The following is a 16,247-nucleotide window of genomic DNA, read 5'->3' as shown; positions in this document are numbered from 1 at the left end:
AGGACTTAATGAATCTTCAGTGGAGTGTTTTTCTACCTTTTAAAAAAGGACCATCTTATCTTTAAATAAAGCCCTAGGAGAAGCTTAACACACAAACGGATTAAAGCGGGGCTGCTTGGGTTGAAGCAGGAGTCGGGGAGAGGATGGGCTGGCCCACCACCCAGGCGCAGGCTGCAAAGCACAAAGTGACAGGTGCAGCTGGGCAGGCCAAGCCCTGTGGCTCTGGGGAGTCCAGCCTTCCTCGTCCCAGCCTGCTCCCCTCCCCCAGGCCTCAGGGCACAGAGCTCAGGTCTCCACACTTGCTTCCCTGGCTGGAGGAGGCTCTGTCCCCAACCCGAGGACTCAGGCTGCGCCAGGGCTCCCTGTCCCCCGGAGGAGGGGCCCCAGGGCAGCAAGCCAGCCATGGTTACCTGTCCCAGTGAACAGGCAGTGGATTGTTTTTCGCTTTCCACTTCAGCAGCTGCTCTGCCAGCCGTGAGGAGGGGCTGCTGAGGACAGTGGGCCCGCTGCCTGCCCTCGCTATTGTCCCTGGCCTTTGGTTTGGGACAAAGGACAATGAAGCCTTTAAAGCTGCGGCCCATCTTTCCTCTTTCGGGGTCATGGAGCTGGTTATTATGGGAGAAGGCAGCTCTGCGGCTCCTCAGGCCATCACTACAGCCCACTTCCTACTGGCTAACGGCAGAAGCAGAAAAAGAAAGCTAATGCAGTGGCGTTTTTATGAAGCTACATCCACTGCATTCGAAAGCCTTTTATTTCAAGACGATGTGCTGCCTACTTTTTAGTCCTACAATGCCCTCTCTTTCATAAAATAGTGGCAACGATAGATGGTCGTTGTTGTTCTAACTTGGCAAAATGGAAGATGGATCAGCATCCAAATTAAAATGTTCTGAGGAGGTCTGTGAAATCTGAGTGCTTGGTAACCTCTGTTCTAACATCTTATAAAATTATGACTCTGAAGTTCTTCTTCAGGCAGGATTAAAATCAAATATGTAAAGACCGTGACATGCAAGTCAAAGAAAGAGGACGGAGCATGTGGGGCACAGCTGGGAGCCTCTCAGCCCCCCCCCCCCCGGCTGCTCAGACCAGAAGGAGGTAGGAGGTTCCTAGGGAAAGGGCAGGTGCTGGTGACACTGCCATGCATTCCTGTGAAGCCTGAGTCTCCTACTCTGCAGCCCGTGGCTGCAACTTTCCAATGCCAGCCAGGGCCAACAGGAAGGTGGCGCAGAAAACAACGAACCTTTAAATGGGTCCTCCCTAGCTAGCACCTGTTAACCGGCAAATGGCAGGAGGTTGGCCAAGGAAGAAGCTGTAGTGCCTGCTGGTACCAGCTGCCTCTGAGAGGGGGTCTGGCCAGACACAGGCCACCCCTTGGCAATGTATTTTGGCTGAGAAAGCCAGCTGTTGGGATGCGGATGGCGGGCAGGGACGCGGCAGCTGCAGCTTCCATCCCCTTCCACACTGCTGTCCTTGCCCTTCCTCTCTCCTCTACCTTCACCCCCTGGGCTTGGCCACACCGTCCCTGCCCCAGCCCTGGTGGCTGGAAGCCCAGGGAGACGTTGTGCACAGTCCAGCTGGAGTCGAGGGAGAGCAGGAACGGCAGCTGCAGAGCCACCCAGCACCTCCACTCGCCGCCTTCCCCTCGGTCTACCCCCTGACCCCAGCTCACCTTTACTGTATCCTCCCCACCCCCGAGGTCCTGGGCTTCCACCAACACTCTCCCTGAGCCTATCCCAGCACCAGGCCCCCTGACACCATTTCTCTTCCTCTGAAGAGCCCGGCCCTCTGCATCCAGGCAGGTTGGCCCTCCTCACAGCTTTCTGACAGTTGCCACCTAGAGGCGGTGCTGCACCCAGACCCCTGCAGCCAGGTCTCTGGCTTCTGCCCTTGCTTTCAAGGCCTGGCACGCTGCGGCAAGAAAGCATTTCCAATCCTCCTGCTCCCCCTTACATACATATTCCCTGGCCCCGCGGGATTCTCCCTCCCCAGACTGGGCTTAGCTCTTGCCTATGGAAGAAGAGATTTAGGAATAAAGGAATCCTCTCAGCTATGCTTTTTGGGCCAAACAGGTACTCAGAATGACCACTGGTTAATATCCCAATGGCCTGGAGCCAGAGGTGCAGGCCCTCCGAGCCAAGTGCCAGCTGCTGCAGGGCTGCACTGGGCGCTCAAAATGGCTGCCCCTCCTCGTCCCCCACGTCCTCCCATTCCCCCCAGCCAGTGCTACCCACTGCACCAGACCTGTGTGCTGCGTGCAGCTGCTGGAGATGGTTTCCTGTGAGACATGGTTCGGCTCAGAATATTCTGGGTCATGGAGCCCTCTGGAGTCTCCTGAAAGCTTAACACACTGTCTCCAGAAAAATGCCCGTGTGTGCATGCATGTGCACACATACACACACTGAATTTGCACACCATTGCAGGAGGATCAGTAAGGCCCTGCTCAGGTGCTCCTGGGTCTGCAGGTCCCAGGTTAAGAACTTCTGCTGAAATGTGTCACAGCAAGGGAGAGGAGGCAAAGGGGCATACTAGAGAGAAGTCTGGGTATGAGCTTCACTGGGGTATCAGCTTGGCACGTGACTGCAATGTGTTCTGACATCTCTCAGACCTCAGTTTAGCCAGGATTGTACTGGCAGCTGGATCAGAATGTCTTTAGGTCTCTTCCTAGCTCTTTGCAAGCTATGGGGCTGTATGACATCCTCGACTCCACCACCCAAGGTCAGGCAAGGCAAGGGAAGGGGGTTCCAAATCTCTCTAAGCAGTGCATCCTGGGGAAGGAGGTCAGACAGCCAGAAAAGGAGACTGAGCAAACTGCAAGCTCCCCTTTAACAAGAGTGACAAAACTGCAGAAGCTTCGGGAAGTGCAGCCATTTCCTATTTGATTTTGATTTATTTTAAAACAATTTGAAAATATTTTCTTCAGTGCACTCTGTGAGACAATAACCACCAGCCTTTGCAAGGATCTGGGTTTAAAGCTCTGCTCTGGGATTCTTTAGCTGTGTGGCCTTAGGCTAGTCCCTTTCCCTCTCTGAACCTCAGGTTCCTCATTAGCTGAATCACTAACTGCTGTGAAGGCGAATGAGGAGACAGGTAAGATGGGCCTCATATGCAGTTCACCCATGATAAACAGAAGTTCCCAGTAGAGGTCACAGTGGCAGTCAGGGTCTCCAGAGAGACAGTGAGGCTCTGGAGGTGGGAACCTGGGACTCAGAGAGAATGATAGTCCTCAGCAGGAGCGTCTGTGAGCCACAACATCCACAACATCCGGCTGAGTTCACTCTCAAAACCAGGGTCAAGTCCAGAGTGCTTTCTGGTAATCAGTCTCCCCTTTGAGCCTTTGCATTTACAGGACCTGAGCTATAACACATGCTTGAGTTCTGTTCAGGTTCTGTTGTTATGGGTCATTGTCCAGCTGACCCTCACCCGGGAGTACCCTGGACTTCACTCTGTTCTCGACCTCCAGGCCACTTGCTGGAGTCTCATGGTGGAAATATGGTCCCACCTCCTGGCTTTCACACTGACCTTTCATCTGTGGCCTCTATCTCAGTTTCCCTGTAAAGTCTCGAACCACAGGTACTACACACAGAGGTAATAATGACAAAAACTAATGAAAACGTACCGACAGTGTTGAAACACACCCCATTACAACTTCTTAGCCAGCAATTTTTTGACGTAGGTTTAAGGCATTCATCTTCTCTTCTCTCCCTTCCCCCTTCCTCTCCTCTCCCTCCCCAGTACCCCCCACGCCGCCCCCCTGCACCTCCCACCCTGCTGGCAGCAGCTCAGTAATTACTCAGGGGACCAGGGGTGGGCAGGCAGATCGGCATTTTAGTTGTAGTTAACATTTACTCATGGCTTCTGGCAACAAATCTTGATTGTGCCGTGAGCAGTTAAACTAGAGAGAAGCCAGTGAGGATCCTTCCTGCAAGTCCAAGTACATGGCTTTGGAGTCCAATCTGCTTGGGCTAAAATTCCAGAATCCCAGCCCGCACCTGTTGTGACCCTATTTAATTCCTCTGTGAAGTGGGATTACTCACAGCTCTCTTTTCAGTGTTTCAAGAAAACACTGGCACTGGCCTGGCACTGATCCTGGAGAAGGCCCTCACTCCCCCAGGCCTGTGCCAGATGAATAAAAACAAAGGCATTTGTCTGGAGTGGGAAGTGCAGGACAGTCAGGAGCACGGGGGCGAGCGAGTGGCTGGCAGGGTGAGCTCTGAAGTCAGTGGGTGAAATGAATGAGACCTGGCACTACAAGCCCTGGGTTAAAATCCTGACTCCACCACTGACTCATCTGGGTAAATCGGGACAATTCCATAACTCTTAAAGGCTCAGTTTTCTCATCTGAAAATAGGGATAATGAAAGTATCAAGGCTGTGAGAAGTAGGTGGCATATTATGCTAAAGCTCTTAGCACGGGTCTGGGAACAAGGCAAATCCTCTATAAATAGCAATTGTGAGGCCCTGCTTCTGCTATTATCTTGGTGTTCATGGTCTTCCATCCATGAAATCTGAGAATTGTGCCAGAGGCACTTCGAGCCTCTCCCCCCAATTCTAAGATCAATGCTTCTAGGACATTGGCCAAGATGAGAGACAAGGTGGGCAAAGATGTAGCCTGCTGCCGCGCACACACCTGCTGTGCTCAGGTTTTAGCTTCTAAAGTGCCCTCTCCTTGGAGGAGGTGCCTGGCGCAGTACTCACTCTCAGCCTTGGGCCCGAGGCCCGCAATACGCCAGGCTGGCAGAGGGAGGGGACTTTGCACGCGGCAGCCAAGGGCACCCGTGCCCAGATTCCGGAGCCCCTGACTGGGGAAGGTCCTGGGCTCGGGCGGTGGGCGGAGGTCGGCGCTCCGTGGACGCCCCGAACTCTCTCGCCCGTTCATCACTCACCGTCCACTCATCGCGCTGTCCAGAAGCCGCTGCTGGTGCCTTGCCCTCGCAGTCACCGGAGACGCATCCGCAACGCCTACTGCTCGGGGGCTTGGAGCGTCAGGCCCGCCCCTCCCCGCCCCTCGCCCCGCGCCGGCCAATGGCGTCACGTCACCTTGTGCGGCCCGCCCAGGCCCGGGCACCACGGGGAGGGTCGGCTGCAGGCGGTGTTTGAGGGGCCTCGGGGAAGATTTGGGGCGTCTGCTTTGCGGGGTGTCCCCGGACTACACAGAGGGCGCCTGGATATTCGCGGAGGAAGCAGCCGCGACTCGGTCGGGAGGGTCCGGTATGCAGAACAAGGCCAGGGACCTTGGGGGGGGGGGAAAGGACACCCTTGGGTTTCCAACAAAGGTCGCTGTGCGGGCCCCGCAATTACTAGTGTGCCTGTCACGAAAGAGGAGGTTATCAGCAGAACCTGAGCGATGTTAGTTTTTGCTCAAGGGCCACCTGTGTGCAGTCCGGCTGTTTGCTCGCTGTGGCCTCTCAGAGCTCCACTCCATTTAAGAAGCCAGACCCTGGACTTCCCTGATGGCACAGTGGTTAAGAATCTGCCTGCCAATGTGAGGGACACGGGTCCGATCCCTGTTCGGGGAAGATCCCACATGCGGCGGAGCAACCAAGCCCGTGCGCCACAACTACTGAGCCCGCGTGCCACAGCTGTGAAGCCCACGCACCCTAGAACCTGTGCGTGGCAACAAGAGAAGCCACTGCAATGAGAAGCCCGCGCACCACAACGAAGAGTAACCCCCGCTCGCTGCAACTAGAGAAAGGCCGCGCACAGCAAGTTTAGACCCAATGCAGTAATAAATAAATAAATGAATAAATAAATAAATATATATATAAATAATCTCATTTGTTAAAAAAAAAAGAAATCAGATCCTCTCGGTTACCGCCTGCTGGAGGAGGATTTGCCTTTGCAGAGGCAGAGGGGACTGAAGAGCACAGGCCTTTTGGGGAACTCAGAACAGTTCAGTGATTCTGGGGTGTGGGGTGGCAGGGAAGGGGAAGGGGTTGACGGAAACAGTTGCAATTTCTGTTTTATATCACTATCCCAGTACTGACCTCGGGACTTCCCCTTCCCTCACCCCAACATGAATCATTTTTCTTTCATTCAATCTGTGGTTCCTAATCTTTTTAGAGTCACATGGCCATTTTAGAATCAGATATGGACATTTTAGAAAAATGCAGGTGCCCACATAGGCAAAAATCAGCCTGGGATTTGAGTCTTTGAGCCCCCGGCCCCCACTTGAGACAGGCTGGGCTAAGTGTTGTTGTTAGGGCTGCTGGATTTGGGGTAAAGAGATTGGTCTCTACCATCTACTTCCTGCATGACCTTGCCATGTTGCAATCGCTCTGGCCTCAGTTTCCCTACCTGTAAAAATGAGGGAGCTAAAGATGACCAGGCCAGGCAGGGATCTTTCAGCTCTGCCTTTACATGAATTCGTGAAGAGTGGCCCATCCTCTGCCAGCTCAGGGCATCCCAGTGGTTGGGGACCTCCACTCCTGCATAGCCCAAAGGTCTGATCCTCAAAGCTGAGGACAAAAATTGGGTGCTTCAAAAAGTTTTGTTTTGTTTTGTTTTTAACAGTAAGTAAAATTCAACATAGTCCTCAACCTCTGAGCATTCATTCATGCCCAATAGGATAAGTAAACATAGCACCCAGGTAAGATACAATTTCCCTGGCACCCTCCAGCACCTGAGAGTGTGGGTCAAGCTGATGTTATCATCAGGGTCAGGACTAGCTTGGAGTGATGATTGGCTTTGAGGAAGCGACCTGATGTGTCCTGCACTCCCACTGTGTGTCAGGCACTCGGCTAGGTGCTTTACAGCAGGGATCCCACATAATTCCCTCAACATTCCTGGGGAGTTGGGTGTTACTACCTGCATTTCACATGGACCACGAGTGTCCATCGTTAAGTACCTTCAGAAGGAGAATCACCTTTTCCTTCAGTATTCAATGAAACTGTATTTGACCCGCATCTCACTTATGGTGGGTATTGTGTATACAGTTAGTTGCCAACCCAGTACCCATTCCCTTCTTTGGAAAAAAGAAAGAGAGAAAGGAAGGAAAGGAAAGGAAAAGAAAGGAAAGTTGATGCAGCCACTATGGAGAACAGTATGGAGGTTCCTCAAAAAACTAAAAATAGAGTTGCCATGTGATCCAGTAATTTGGAGAAAACTAGAATTCGAAAAGATATGAACCCAGTGTTCACAGCAGCACTATTTACAGTAGCCAAGACATGGAAACAACCTAAATGTCCATGGACAGATGAATGGATAAAGAAGATGTGGTAAATATATACAATGGAATATTACTCAGCCATTAAAGAAGAATGAAATAATGCCATTTGTAGCTACATGGATGGACCTAGAGATTATCATACTAAGTGATGTAAGTCAGAAAGAGAAAGCAAATACCATATGATATCACTGACATGTGAAATCTAAAATATGACACAAATGAACTTACCTATGAAATAGAAACAGACTCACAGACATAGAGAACAGACTTGTGGCTGCCAAGGGGAAGGGGGCATAGAGGAGGGATGGACTGGGAGTTTGGGATTAGCAGATGCAAACTATTATATATAGAATGGATAAACAACCAGGTCCAATTGTATAGCACAGGGAACTATATTCAATATCCTGTGATAAACCATAATGGAAAAGAATATGAAAAAGTATATATATATATATATATATATATAAAACTGAATCACTTTGCTGTATACCAGAAACTAACACAACATTGTGAATCAACAATACTTAAAAAAAAAAAGTTGAGAGGGAGACAGAGAGACAGAGAGGGAGAGAGCAAGAGTGAACAATGTGTTTGGAGCAGCAATGTGCCACTCCCTGGTGAAGGATCATGACAACTTGTATTTTTCACACTGTACTTACAACCCAGCAGTGTATCATGAAATTAAGTTAGTAGGTGATTTGACTAGTATTAAAAAAAAAAGAAAATATCAGTGTATAGCACACATAGTAAACGTAAGTTGTGTCTTGTGAAACTTTTGTTTGCACTATGTTTCATTTATGTGTATTAGGCTGTGATATAAAATGTGTTTCTCACTGTGGGCCACAGTCAAAAAAGGTTGAAAGCTAGTGTCTAAGTCAGTCTTGACAATCTTTTTCATGGCTTTCTCAGCTTCCTTTGAAGCTATAAGTGGTCACATGACCCAATTCTGGGCCAAGAGATAGGGAAAAGTGTGCTGGGGGAGAGTGAAGACAACTTTTGCTTTCCTGATAGAAGGGTCAGATAGATACCCCCTTTCCCTGCTTTTCTGTCTCAAATGTGGAAAATGTGTAATGTCTGGAGCATTGGCAGCCATTTTGAGGTTATGATACAACATGTGCACATACTAAAGCTAGGGGAGCACAAAGATAAAAGAAGTCTAGGTCTTTATTAACATCATGGAGTTGCTGCATAATGCCTTCACTGCCTACTCTAGACTTCCTGCCATGGAGAAAAATAAACCACTATTGGTTTAAGCCAGAGGTTGGTTAAGTCTTTTCTATATAGGGCCAGAGAGTAAATATTTTAGGCTTTGTGGGTTAAGTGCTCTGTGTTGCAGCTACTTAGCTCTGCTGTTGTGGTTCGAAAGCATCCATAGATAACAAGCAAATCAAAGGGCATGGCTGAGGTTCCAATAAAACTATTAACAAAACAGGATAGGATGTGTCCCATGGGCTATAGTTTGCTACCTTTCACTTTTGCCCCTAGATGATCTTGCCCCTTTTATTGCCTCTCTGACCTCATCTCCTCCCACTTCTCCTCCATCTCTTTGTTCTGACCACACTTGTCTTCCCAGATACCAGGCCCACTCCCACCTCACGGCCTTTGCACATACTATTCCCCCAGCCTGGAAAGCTTTCCCTTCAAACATCTGCATGGACTCACTCCTTCATCTCTTTCAGGTTTTACACACAAATTGCTTTGCTTTGATGTCTTCCCACTATCTAAAATGCCCATCCCTGGCCCATGCATACTATTTTCTGGCACACCGTGTATTTCATTTCTTTTATCATGAGCTCCTTGACAGAAGGAGATTATATCTGTTTCCTTAGATATTGACTCTGCCTGGAATGTCAAGGTGTTTAATCAACATTTGCTGTAGGACAGATTTTTTTTTTCCTTTCTGCAAGATTCAGGTAAGAAAACAGACTTAGGGGGGCTCATTACCCCATCCAAGGGGACATAGAATCTGGGTTTGCCCCCTGGTGGCCCTGGGGGTCATGTTTGTGCCACCAGAGAATGACAATAGAACAATATGTACCTCTATGGGAAGATCAGGCCTCAGGGAAGCTGGGGCCACAGAATTTTCTGCAAGACTACTTCCCCCAGGGCATCACCCCAATAAAGGGGGCCTTTGGGAGTCCATTAAAGGAATAGAGCATTATCCTGTAATCTTGGGCAGTCTCATTTTTTATAGCATTCCTGCATCAGAAAGTCTTTAGAAAAGTTATTATTTTGTGAACAGTCCAGACTGACTTGTAAGATCCATAAAAAGCCAAATGGGAGCACTCATGATCCAACATTTTTAGCTAAGAAAGAGCCACAGAGAATAAACTTATATTTGATTTGTAAGTGTGGAAATGGAAAGGAGCCTGAGTCTGATCAAACACATGTGACTTCTTGCATCAGGTAAGGCTGCCCCTGGGGCAGGGTGCTCTGCTCAGCTTTTGCTTGAAGCTTCTTGGCAGTAGGGCACCGTTCCAAGAAGACTGAGAAGTTGCCTTCTTCCCTCTGGTGCTTTGAGAGGCAAGTCATGGAAATGACTCGGTATAATCCCATGTTGTTGAGATGCAATTTAGATTTCTCTGTGTCTTGAAGGAAAAATAGGCTTATGTATTTTAACATAAATAATAATTAATAATGAAGATGATTTTCAAGGCCATTCCCTTAAAACAGTAAAGGGGAGTTTCAATTAAAATTACTGGTTAATTGCTTAAAGTCTTTTATGGATGACTTTGTATGATTTTTCCCCTTTACTCTCTCCAACATAAGATTCTGAACAAGAGAGTTTTTAAAGCAATTTTTGAAAAAGTCTGCAGGTTCTGAATGTATATTCTTTAGAAAACAATTGGATGATTGTACTCGATTGAGATCTGTAATATCCGATTTAAACCAAGCAGCTTTTCTTTATCTTTAATGGGCTCTGTTTTATTAAACCCGTCAGGAGGAAGAGGCCATTTACAGAATGCTTCTTGCACCATTCGTTTTGGTGGAATCCTTGAGTAGTAAGGTCATCCCATTGCATGATCTTAACATGCAGCAGGATTTGCCATCAGTTTTCAGATGATTTCTCAAATTATTTGCATACCATCTACCTTACTTTCCTATGTGAAATGGTTTTCATTAACTCCATTTGTTAGCATAAATATGATGACTTCAGGTTAATATATGGAATTCTGCAACCCATTCCAGAGGTGGGCTGGCAATGAGAATTTATTCTCCAAATGGACATAAATTTCAATGATATATGCCATATAAGTGCCTTCTCCTTAAACAGGCATGCATGTGCGCCTGTGTGAGCGCGCGCGCACACACACACACACACACACACACACACACACACACACTTAACATATTGTTTGTCCTTTAAGTTATGCTTTGGAAAACCTTTTGTATCCCATTCTGCAGAACTAATAAGTACTTAGGCACTGGGTTTCCTAGGAGGAAGAGAGTTTGCTTTAAAAGGTGATATAGCTAAAGACTGCTGCTGAAACTTCCTTCTGGGGAAGAATAATAGCTTATCTCAAGTCCCTTCTCCACTTGGTCCAGAGAAGAGGATGTAACTTGGCCCCAGATCTGCTCGAAAAAAATGTGTGAGGACAAGGATGGCATGAACATCTACAGACAGAGAACAGAAAACAGGTCTGTTTTGTTGATAAGTCAAAGATCTTTCTCTTCACCCCCTCCTCCCTATCTTCCTGACACTGGACATACATACCTTTTTTTTGGTTCATCCAACAGTACAAATCAGAAGGCTAGGGAAAGGACATCTCTCCACTTCCTTGGATTTTCCCTGCCTTCCTGTGCCTCCCCCAGACCTGTGTCACCTCCCCACTCACCTGCATTTCATATGTTCTTCCACCTTCTATGTGGCTATGCCCCTGGAGGATGCTGACAATGTAGGGCTGCTAGAAAGTCGATTATTATGAATGGATATTGTAATGGCCATGAGTTAAAAACATCTTAAAAATAAGATGAAAATAACTGGCAATGCAAAATTCCTGAGCAAACTGCATTTTCATTGTAAGTATGATTTTAATAGTAGAAAATGACTTCATGTTTTTTTAACATTCTGATTCATTTAGCAAAGAGCAAGACTATTTACTGGACACAGAGGCTGGTCATGAAACAGTACAAGGGCAGGAGGATTTACAGGACAAGGCTTCTTCTCAAAGGAGAATGTCTTCAGTAAGGCTTTCCCTCCACACAGAGTCTGGTGTTGCTTAGGAGCCAGAATTTCTATGAATAGGAAGATACTGACTGATACTCAAGGCTGAGAAGTAAGAAGTGTTAAGACCTTGCCTCAAGCCAGGATATTAAGCAGCCAAAGGAAGTGGAGACCATCTAGATGGAAAAGAAAGGAACCTTGAGAGAGCACAAAGCATTTGACAAACAAGGGCCCTTTGTCCAGCTCCTGGGTTGTGAATTTCAAAATGATCTTCCTCAGGCACTTTGGGGAGACTCACCAGCTAGAGAATGTGGCTGCTACTGTGTCCTGGAGGGAAGAGCGGCCTCCTCTACCTCTTCTTCTAAGTATGCAGCTTCCCGAGGAATGTAAAACATCCCCAGTGGGGAAGGTGCAAGCTGGCCAGACTTGACCTGTAAACCCTGGGTTTAAAAAGATATTTCAGCTGAGTTGACCTTACCTCTGAACCTGCCATCAAAGCCACCTCTGTTTAGCCCCTGGTGTGACAGAGGCTGTCCATTCCTAAGTTTCCTTCCCCAAATCTGTAACTATAAACTAAGGTCCTGGGTGTTTAAGAAAGGATGGTGCCATATAATTACTAAAATTCTTAAATTTTGTGTCCACTGGGAATCACTTCTGGCTCTTCACTTTGAAAACTGTCTCTTATTGTAATAATTAAGATGTCAGCCTTACAGATGGGACAGAATTAGAGTGACCAGTGTAATAGGGTTCTTAAGAGAAGCAGACCAATAGGAAATATATATTATATTATTATATTATATTATATTACATTATATTATATTTATTATATACCCTATCATGATAGGTAGAGATGAGAGATTGATTGATTGATTTAAAGGAATTGGCTCATGTGAATGTGGGGCCTGACAGGTCCAAAATCTTTTGGAAAGGCCAGCTGGCTGGAGATTCAGGTGAGAGTTGATGTAGCAGGCTTGAGTCTGAAAGTTGCAGACCAGCAGGCTGGAAACTCAGTCAGGGTTTCTATGTTGCAGTCTTGAAGCAGAATTGTTTCTTCCTCAGGAAACCTCAGGCTTTGCTCTTAAAGCTCCCTTAAGGCCTGAAGATTGGATGAGACCCATCCACATTATGGAGGGAAATCTGCTTAACTCAAAGTCTCCTGATTTAGATGTTAATCCCATGTAAAAAAAATACCTTCACAGCAACGTCTAGGCTTGTGTTTGACCAGACAGTTGGGCACCATGGCTTAGCCAAGTGGATGCAGAAAATTAACCATCACAACCCGTGAGTTTGACCAACAGCTTGTATCACCTCATGTCCTTCTCGGGACAGACTCTATAGCAGGTTGTGGCCTGATGCTTGGCATTTGAGACACTATAGGATGCGACAGTGCCTCCTTTCCTAGGGATTTCATGTTTTCATGTACCTATATATAATCTGTGACAATTTTTTGAGGAACTTTTGCTTCTCTATTGGCCTACTGAATATAAATTAGGGGTTGGCCAGATAGTAAATATTTTCTTATTTGTAGACCATGTTGTCTTTCTTGCAACTACTCAAGCAGATGCAGCCATAGACAAATCTGTAAACGAATGGCATGGCTGTGTTCCAGTAAAACTTTATTTACCAAAGCAGGCAGAGGGCCTGATTTGGTCCACGGGTAAAGAAAGATTTGGGGTTGATATAGGACATTTTCTTTATGCAAAACCTGGCAAAGGGTGTGGGTAAGTTACACTCTAACATGGGATGCTTTCATCTGTGAGGAATAAAAAACCCAAACAGGGCTTCCCTGGTGGCGCAGTGGTTGAGAGTCCGCGTGCCGATGCAGGGGACACGGGTTCGTGCCCCGGTCCGGTAAGATCCGCATGCTGCAGAGCGGCTGGGCCCATGACCCATGGCCGCTGGGCCTGTGCGTCCAGACCCCCTGCTCCGCAATGGGAGAGGCCGCAACAGTGAGAGGCCCGTATACCACACACACACACACAAAAAAACCCAACAAAGGGGATTTTATTATCTCACACAGTAAAAAGCCCCCAAGATGGGTAGTTCCATGGTTGGTTAAGTCAGTGTCTCAAAGACGTTTTCAAGGACCCAAGTTCTTTCCATCTCTGCACTCATCCTCAGCATATTGGTTAAGTTCCCCCTCATATTTGCAAATGGTTCCTCTATTTCTCAGCAGTCATGACCATATTCAAATGAAGGAGAGGAAGGGTGTCATCAAGTCAGGGTCATTTTAGTAGCAAGGAAACCTTTTCCAGAAGGTACTGGGCCATCCCCCTCTCACTTCTTGCTGTCCAGCAGTGGGGTATGGGTGCGCTGCGGAGGATGGACCCTTGTGACTGGCAGGGTGAAGTACATGGCTGGCCGAGGGGAGGAAGATAGATCAGCTGTGAAAATCCAGGCTTTACCAGCAAGCAAGGGATCTACAGTGCCCCTGGGAAGAAGTCCGGCAATGCCTGCCCTGACTGCAAAGCCCCAGCAGACAAGGCCAGCCCGTCCCAGGGGGCAAAGTCACTGCCTTGTGATGAGTGAGCCAGGCCTGAAGGGGGAGGGGGAGGACAACAGATGGAGAGAAGTTCAGGAGAGTACTGGCCTCCGTTGAGCACCGAGTAGGTGGGGTGGAGGCTCTGAGTAACTGGGAGAGGACCCTGGCTAGAGAAAAGTGGCCTGGCTGTGAGCTGCCCAAGCCAGAGAAATGGGAACTGAAAAGGTCCGTGGAGAAATGAAGAGTGGCCATGGGGTCCTGAGGCCAGAAAGACCTCCCACCAGCTGCTGGGGCGCCTTAGCCAGGGGGCTCTGGGCTCAGGGGAGCAAGAGGGCTTTGGGAGGTTGTGCTGGCTGGTGTCTCTCTGCTGACCTTTTTCATAAGCCCCAGGGACTGGAGCACAGCAAGCAGAGGTGACAGGATCCCCGGGCCTCTGGAGGGAAGCCAGGGGGTAGCCTGCGTGGTGATGCTGTCTGCCTAAGTGTCAAAGAGATGTTTACTTTGTCACTTCCCCTGCATGGCAGGGGAGACCCCGCTGAGGCTGGGAGTTTTGTCCTGGGCATGGAGGTGGGGCTTGGCACAGCTCCCAGGCTTGGCTCAGGCCCATCAGCCACCAGGGAAAACCCCAAAGGCGCCAGGCCTCCGGCAGGGTGAGCCACAGGGCACTGACCGTGCCGGGGGCAGGAGTCAGGCACTGCTCAGGCTCTCTCTGTGTTGGGGTGGGAGGGTTTAATGCTTAGAATAGAAACTGCTTGTGGGCATGCAAACACAGGGTGAAAAATGGAGTAAACACAGGATGAAAAATGGAGTAAACACAGTCACAGCCTCAGTGCCGACAAGGTTTTCTACCTTGTCCCACCTAAGCTAGCTCCCTAAACTTTCTCCCTCCCTGTTCTTTTCCTCCTCTCCATCCACCCCTGAGAAAAATCAGTCTCAGATGACTTAGATGTCAAGCACTTTAGGGTCATTTGGTCAACACCATTCTCTTTCAAAACACAAGGGAGAGAGGCCCAGGGGAAGGGGCGTGGTTAAGGCAATGGGCTGATGAGGTCTGTGGACAATGTAAGACTTTGTTCTCCTGATGGCATTAAGAATTTCGGTTCCAGAGACTTCCCTGGTGGCGCAGTGGTTAAGAATCCGCCTGCCAATGCAGGGAACACGGGTTCGAGCCCTGGTCCGGAAGATCCCACATGCCGCGGAGCAACTAAGCCCGTGCATCACAACTACTGAGCCTGCACTCTAGGGCCCATGAGCCACAACTACTGAGCCCACGCTCCACAACAAGAGAAGCCACTGCAATGAGAAGCCCGCGCACTGCATCGAAGAGTACCCCCTCCTCGCCGCAAGTAGACAAAGCCTGCGCGCAGCAATGAAGACCCAACACAGCCAAAAATAAAAATGAAAAAAAAATAAAGAATTTCAAGGTCTGGAATGAATACTGGCTCTACGGCTTTTTAGCTGTGAGCCAGTGTGCAAGTTACTAAATTCTCCGTGCTATGATTTCCCATTTGCGACATGTAATTGTTTGTTTGTTTTGCGGTACACAGGCCTATCACTGTTGTGGCCTCTCCCGTTGCGGAGCACAGGCTCTGGACGCGCAGGCTTAGCGGCCATGGCTCACGGGCCCAGCCGCTACGCGGCATGTGGGATCTTCCCGGACCGGGGCACGAACCCACGTCCCCTGCATCGGCAGGCAGACTCTCAACCACTGCGCCACCAGGGAAGCCCTGTGACATGTAATTGTAAAAGACCCTGCTTCATAGGCTGTGAGGATTAGAGGAGATGCACCTGCAAAGCACTGAATGCCCCGCACACACTCAGGTCTCGCTTCTGTCCATTGTTTGTTATTGTCTTTGTTGTTGATAGGGCTCTCTGCCTTACGCTTTTCGTACTGCACAAAAATCTTCTTTGTTATGTATGGAGAACACATCGGCTGGCTTCAGATTCTGATGGACTTTGCCATGTTTCCCTTGTCCCAGGATAGACAATTACATACCTGGTAATATTCTAGTCCTTCTTTTGAAGCTCAACACAAATCTACTTTCCTAGGTCTCCCTCTGAATTCATCTCTCGTGGCACATTGTCTGCAATTTCATTGTAACGCTTATATCTGCCTCATGTCAGCCACACTTCCATCTATGGGGTCAGACAGTAAGCTTGACTCACCCCTTTAACCCAGCACCTTGCATAGTGCCTGGCCCACCAGGAAGAGTTTAATGAATATTTGTTGAGTTAAATGAACTCTTGTCCCTAGCAACCTACTCTCTAAGTTTATACTGGTGCTGCTGATCGAAAAGAGAGATGTGTTCCACTTTGGAAAGAGGAACCCGCGATTGGGAGCTGCAAATATCTCACCGAGTTTCCTGGAAACTGGATACTGAAGCGATAGTGGGCTTCAGGCCCCTTATCCCCACTGTGTACCATGCTCAGCCTCAGACA

The 16,247-nt window shown here is 48.5% G+C and overlaps 1 protein-coding gene and 1 non-coding gene across 11 annotated transcripts in view; one reads left to right on the top strand and one right to left on the bottom strand.

The window, feature by feature from the left end:
• The window catches only part of RASSF4 (Ras association domain family member 4), a 35,082-nt gene extending 29,368 nt beyond the window's left edge, over positions 1-5,714 (bottom strand). The window contains exon 1 of one of the 4 annotated variants that reach the window (XM_059052349.2): positions 4,880-5,714. The gene's annotated coding sequence lies outside the window, so the exon portion shown is untranslated. The remainder of the gene's footprint in view (positions 1-4,879) is intronic. The other 3 variants (XM_067025135.1, XM_059052348.2, XM_067025134.1) reach the window with 3 other exon arrangements.
• Positions 1-16,247, top strand: part of LOC131750062 (uncharacterized) — a 99,190-nt gene that overhangs the window by 35,496 nt on the left and 47,447 nt on the right. The window lies entirely within an intron of this gene.

The sequence above is a fragment of the Kogia breviceps genome, chromosome 2, assembly GCF_026419965.1.
Source record: "Kogia breviceps isolate mKogBre1 chromosome 2, mKogBre1 haplotype 1, whole genome shotgun sequence".
Taxonomy (NCBI): Eukaryota; Metazoa; Chordata; class Mammalia; order Artiodactyla; family Physeteridae; genus Kogia; species Kogia breviceps.
The sequence above is the reverse complement of the archived record's forward strand: the minus strand, read 5'-3'. Positions and strand labels throughout refer to the sequence as shown.